The sequence below is a fragment of the Xenopus tropicalis genome, chromosome 5 (assembly GCF_000004195.4).
Source record: "Xenopus tropicalis strain Nigerian chromosome 5, UCB_Xtro_10.0, whole genome shotgun sequence".
Classification (NCBI taxonomy): domain Eukaryota; kingdom Metazoa; phylum Chordata; class Amphibia; order Anura; family Pipidae; genus Xenopus; species Xenopus tropicalis.
In genome coordinates, this window is record NC_030681.2 from 19,398,346 (window position 1) to 19,405,696 (window position 7,351).

Here is a 7,351-nt window from a genome sequence, read left to right on the forward strand (position 1 = left end):
AAGTGAAAGGGGACAGATGCGCTAATCGCAAGCAACCACATATATCAAGCACCAAAAAGACTGTCTAAGACAAGACCAAGCATTTGGGGACTTTATACAAACATTTTCTGAAAACTCATCATGGCTAAAATACATGCCCAACCCTGCATGGGCTATATACACAGGGTCTGACTGGCCCACCCAGATACTGGAAAAATCCTGGTGGGCCATAACCCTATTGGGCCCAGCCGCCACCGCTCCCACTCCACTCTCAGGGGGCACTGGGTACCCCAGTCTGACTCTGTATACAGAAAGCATTTGCCCTTAGCCTTTCTTGCACTGTGTGGGGCCCAGGGAGGGCTGTACTTAATAGCTGCTAATGGCCAGTTGGTGCATATAGGCTTTTCCTTCCTCTCTATACTTGCCTGAGAAATCATGCTCAGACACTGGGTATTTAAGGAAATGCTACTCCTGAGTGATGCCCATAATGGCACAGGGGCATCTTGAGCTGGATATCTCTGCTTTAGTTTGTGAGAGGAATGATACAAAAGTGCTATGGCTGAAGGGGGGAGCAGCAGTGCCCACGGATTTATTCCAATGCACCTCTTGGACTTTCAATAGGCAAATCCCACAGTATAGAGACACACAGTCACTTTGGGGAGTGGAAAAACTCTGTGAATAAAAGATTTACCTCTAGCACTTAAATATTTTTGCCTTCCAAATGGTTATTTTTCGAGCCTAACGCCAACCTATAACACATTGTAAACATGTCAGTGTATTTAGCACATAATATTTATTCTGTTCTGACGATGTACTTTCTAACTTTGCAGACTGTTTGCCTGTATATAAAACCTGTCCCTGATATGCTTGTAATGTGGCAGCCAACGTGAAAAATTATGACGTGCCACGGCGTTTCTGACAATGAGGCTGAGTATATAATGTGCCAGTTTGCAATATTTTCTTAGAAAGTACAGAGTCTGATTGGAAAACAGAGATCTCATATTTTTTATCAGTGGGGCTCACAGATATTACAGGTATGGGACCTGTTATCCAGAATGCTCGGGACCTGGGCTTTTCCGGAAAAGGGATCTTTCTGTAATTTGGATCTCTATAACTTAAGTCTGCTAAGAATAATTTAAACATTAAATAAACCCAATAGGCTTGTTTTGCCCCCAATGAGGGGTAATTATATCTTAGTTGGGATCAAGTACAGGTACTATTTTATTATTACAGAGAAAAGGGAATCATTTAACCATGAAATAAACCCAATAGGGCTGTTCTGCCCCCAATAAGGGGTAATTATATCTTAGTTGGGATCAAGTACAGGTACTGTTTTATTATTACAGAGAAAAGGGAATCATTTAAACATTAAATAAACCCAGTAGGGCTGTTCTGCCCCCAATAAGGGGTAATTATATCTTAGTTGGGATCAAGTACAGGTACTGTTTTATTATTACAGAGAAAAGGGAATCATTTAACCATGAAATAAACCCAATAGGGCTGTTCTGCCCCCAATAAGGGGTAATTATATCTTAGTTGGGATCAAGTACAGGTACTGTTTTATTATTACAGAGAAAAGGGAATCATTTAACCATTAAATAAACCCAATAGGATTGTTCTGCCCCCAATAAGGGGTAATTATATATTAGTTGGGATCAAGTACAGGTACTGTTTTATTATTACAGAGAAAAGGGAATCATTTAACCATGAAATAAACCCAATAGGACTGTTCTGCCCCCAATAAGGGGTAATTATATATTGGTTGGGATCAAGTACAGGTACTGTTTTATTATTACAGAGAAAAGGGAATCATTTAACCATGAAATAAACCCAATAGGGATGTTCTGCCCCAATAAGGGGTAATTATATCTTAGTTGGAATCAAGTACAGGTACTGTTTTATTATTACAGAGAAAAGGGAATCATTTAACCATGAAATAAACCCAATAGGGATGTTCTGCCTCCAATAAGGGGTAATTATATCTTAGTTGGGATCAAGTACAGGTACTGTTTTATTATTACAGAGAAAAGGGAATCATTTAACCATTAAATAAACCCAATAGGATTGTTCTGCCCCCAATAAGGGGTAATTATATATTAGTTGGGATCAAGTACAGGTACTGTTTTATTATTACAGAGAAAAGGGAATCATTTAACCATGAAATAAACCCAATAGGACTGTTCTGCCCCAATAAGGGGTAATTAAAAAGATGTAGTTCTGTCAGTGCCCTACACACACGTTATTATCAGCGCTAGAGATTCCTACGTATCTTTAGTAGCACAGTGTTTACTGTATGTTGGCAGGCCAGGAATTATCACCTTTGTCTGTGGTGGGGCCCCCCATTATTTAGATAATGTAACAGTGAGGGGCAGATTTATTAACATGTGCATTTAGGATTTTATACATAATGGGATTATGGGATTTTTAGAAGAATATTTATCAAATGGTGAGTTTTAACTTTCACCCATTAATAAATATGCTTCTAAAAACCCCACAGGAGTGAATAGAACATGAGTTTTTATGTAGTGGGCTCTAAACTGACATTTTGATAAATCTGCTCCTGACCCTTCAGCTGTCGTTGAATTCCAAATTCCAGTAACCCCCCAACAGCATTATTCTGGGTGCTGGGAGGTGTAGCTGAACGACAACTGAAGGGCTCCAGTTGGGCACCATTGATATATATAGAGTTACTGTCGCTACCTACTATCCCTGCCAGCTGTGCCGACAGTTGCCACATTGTGGGCCCCCTGTTTTCAAGGCCTGGGCAGCTGTTTCACCCCTGTGTCTGAGTCACAGATGTCACAAATGTTTTGCTAAGAGTTTGGCAATAATGTCTTAGAATGTTCTTCTTCAGAGGCCCAGGGAACCTACAAAATACAATGTCAATTTAAAGAGCAGTTAAAGCCACAGCCTTTCCTTATGGTAAAGGGCTGCACTGCAGAGCAAAGTAGGGATGCACCAACTCCACTATTTTCGGATTCGCCCGATTTCCGAATCCTTAATAAAAGATTCAGCCAAATACTGAACCGAATCTGAATCCTAATTTGGATATGCTGAGTCCTGAGCACCAACTCAGCTGGACTTCTGAGGGCATCTATTCCTATATGAATACACATTGTGCCCCCCTGCCCACATTTCATCTGACTTTTAATCCCAAATTTGTTAAAGAGCCCCACACAACACAGAGACCTCTAATATACCTATCACTGTAATCTGTTCCTTCAAAAAGTATGAATAACTATCATTTTCATATGCTGAATTCCAACTGGCAGGGGAGGAGGGACTAAAACACTGATGTTACAAATTGTAACAACTTCTCCACAGCTTACAGACAGCATGCAGGAACTACATAACCCACAATGCATTGCACTGTGATGTTCCTTTCCTTATTGACATCACGTGTGCAGGGAATTGTGGGACTGGGAGGATGCAGGCTGAAGGCAGGCTGAGGATGGGCGACTACTGTTACATTTTATCTGAGTCTTAAGTAGTCAGTCAGATCAGCAGGGGAACAGGGGGCGGGGCTTAGGGAACTGTTCAAAACCATATTATAGGTATTGGGCCCATTATCCAGAATGCTCGGGACCTGGGGTTTTCCAGATAAGGGATCTTTCCGTAATTTGGATCTCCATACCTTAAGTCTGCTAAAAATCATTTCAATATTAAATAAACCCAATAGGATTGTTTTGGCTCCAATAAGGGGTAATTATATCTTAGTTGGGATCAAGTACAGGTACTGTTTTATTATTACAGAGAAAAGGGAATCATTTAACCATTAAATAAACCCAATAGGGCTGTTCTGCCCCCAATAAGGGGTAATTATATCTTAGTTGGGATCAAGTACAGGTACTGTTTTATTATTACAGAGAAAAGGGAATCATTTAACCATTAAATAAACCCAATACGGCTGTTCTGCCCCCAATAAGGGGTAATTATATCTTAGTTGGGATCAAGTACAGGTACTGTTTTATTATTACAGAGAAAAAGGAAATCATTTTTTAAAATTAGAATTACTTGCTTATAATGGAGTCTATGGGAGATGGCCTTTCCGTAATTCAGAACTTTCTGGATAACAGGTTTCCGTATAAGGGATCCCATACCTGTATTACATTTAAAATCATGAAAAGGCTGCATATTTTTTAATTTTTGTATATTGCAAAGTTGCTTGAAACTATGTTTACTTTTCAGAAAGCGTAACTTGTGTTTGGGTGGATTTCCCCTTTAACCATAATGGAATCATCACTCCCAAGCCGCTGTCTGCAAATAAACCCTGACCAGAAATCTAATAGACCTGTGGGAGCTGCAGCAAGTCATTGTGACTGATATGCTCACGTAACATGATCATTTATATTGGGTGGGACATTGATTAAAGCGCAGGGAAAGGATCCCGTTTAATGCTTTCTGACTTACCTAGTGGCATTTGTACTCAGCAGAGGAGCCTGTAATGCACGGCATCGCCCCAAAGAATTCCACACAAAAGATATAAAAGTAAAATAATGGAGCTGAGAAGGTTTTTTTTTTATCCTGAATGCCAGCTGCATTTTTATAGACAGCTTCAAAGGCTTCCTCGCTAAAGCACGCAGGGTTTGTGCCGTTAAACCCCTCGCCATGCTGTCCTACTGATGTTTTCATCTTCAGCTCGCAAGCTTTACTGACGGATAATGGAACATTAGGGAACTTTAACACATGAGGAAATATTCCGAATGTACCTGTTATAAAGGAAAGGCTTTGTAAAACCTCATCCCAAAATTATATATATATTATAATGCAGTAGATTGTAAGCTCTTTTGGGCAGGGCTCTCTTCACCTCTTGTATCGGTTATTGATTGCTTTATATGTTACTCTGTATGTCCAATGTATGAAACCCACTTATTGTACAGCGCTGCGGGATATGTTGGCGCTTTATAAATAAATAATAATAATAATAATAATAATACAGTGTATGCCGGAGCCCCAGTGAGAGGTCTCGCACATATCGGCCCCAGAGAGAGGAGCGTGGGCTGCAGTTGATAGAGAACAGTCTACGAAGGGAATGTGTAACACATACTACATATTCCATCGCCTCAGTAAAATACTGGGAAACATCATTAACAAGCGCTGCGGTTCCACAGAACTTGCACACATTGCAGCCTTTCATATAACATGCAGGGAATGATTTATCCTCTCTGCCCTGTTGGAATTCCTACAAACTCTTGTAGCTACACAGGATAATATGGCCTTAATATTTCCCTCTGTAAATACACGGGCGCTGCAATTCTATGTCCTATGAAAATATTCTCTTTTTGTATACAGGTATAGGACCCGTTATCCAGAATGCTCAGGACCAAGGGTATTCCGGATAAAGGGTATTTCTGTAATTTAGATCTCCATACCTTACGTTAACTAAAAAAATCAATAAAACAGTAATTAAACCTAATAGGATTATTTTGCCACCAATAAGGATTAATTACATCTTAGTTGGGATCAAGTACAGGTACTGTTTTATTATTACAGAGAAAAGGGAATCATTTAACCATTAAATAAACCCAATAGGGCTGTTCTGCCCCAATAAGGGGTAATTATATCTTAGTTGGGATCAAGTACAGGTACTGTTTTATTATTACAGAGAAAAGGGAATCATTTAACCATTAAATAAACCCAATAGGGCTGTTCTGCCCCAATAAGGGGTAATTATATCTTAGTTGGGATCAAGTACAGGTACTGTTTTATTATTACAGAGAAAAAGGGAATCATTTAACCATTAAATAAACCCAATAGGGCTGTTCTGCCCCCAATAAGGGGTAATTATATCTTAGTTGGGATCAAGTACAGGTACTGTTTTATTATTACAGAGAAAAGGGAATAATTTAACCATTAAATAAACCCAATAGGGCTGTTCTGCCCCAATAAGGGGTAATTATATCTTAGTTGGGATCAAGTACAGGTACTGTTTTATTATTACAGAGAAAAGGGAATCATTTAACCATTAAATAAACCCAATAGGGCTGTTCTGCCCCCAATAAGGGGTAATTATATCTTAGTTGGGATCAAGTACAGGTACTATTTTATTTCTACAGAGAAAAAGGAAATCAGTTTTAAAATTCTGAATTATTTGTTTAAAATGGAGTCTATGGGAGATGGCTCACACAACTATAAATAATGATAAAGTCAATGCCCTATATATCTTAGGTTGTGCTACCGCAAATGATCTAGTCAACCTAGTTTGTCACATTTGTCACATGGAATACGTACAAACACATGAATAACGTAGAATAGGCCCAGCAGGTTAATCACCAGCTAGAGCCAGGGCTAGAATTACAAATTTACTGGCAATATAATTACTGGTAAATTTGTAATACCCTATAAATCCCTATCTTCCCCAAACCTCTCCACGGACCCGCCTATACCGCTACCCATTTCCCCATCCAGCCTGCCCATTTCCTACCCACTCCACCCATTTCCCCACCCTGTGACATCATTGGCCCACCCATGTTATGCCCCCACCTACTCCCTTACACAGAGGCCGGTATTACAAGAAAAAAACAAGGTGGCAACCCTAATGTAGGAGGGTAAATATTTTGTAGTTGGCTTGGGCTGTTAGGTGTCTCTAGTTTTTAAAAAGAGCAGTCACCATACGCACTGTCTCTTTTGACCCAACTTGCAGAAGGGAGTGGTCAGTGCTGGAGACCTGAGGTGGAGGCAGATAGCAGATAGTGTCAGGGAGGACTTGGCAATAGTTCACTGTAGGAGCAAGAGATCAGACCAGGGAAGTTAGTAGACTGTGGCCTGAGGCTCCAATGAAGAGTCCAATGTAACAAATTCTCTATTGGGAGTTGCGACTGCTGAATCCAAGTTGGGTAAGAACTAGTATTGTGCCAGGCACACACAAGATAAAGTAATAAGCTTTATAGCGTAAATATGGGGGTTTTAAGCCTGGAATTACCTTCTTATGTGCAGGAAACCCTTCTTCTCTTAGAGAAAATGTCTGTCGTACCAATTTTGATATTTGTCTATTTCTTTAATAGCCCCGTCACAATACCACAGTGTGTGTTGGATTAACCACATAGTCACTCGCTCACCTACGGAAAGGAATAGGATTATCTTTGCTATGGAAAATCCACAATTAGTATAAAGTTATAAATAAATTAAACTGAGACGGAGCTGCAACCAGGGAGCTTTCATATAAGGTACCACCCTTGTTTTCATCTTCCAACCAGCTCATCTAAACATGGAACATCTTCTAAATAGTGGAACACTGTGAGGTCTACCTTATCCAGGGGTAGTCATGGTACTAGTCTACCGCCCTTAACGTAGCCAAGGCTTTTTTTTTAATACTAAAAAATTAGTGTCTCTTAATAAATGAGGTTGACTTCATAGATGACCTTAGATATCA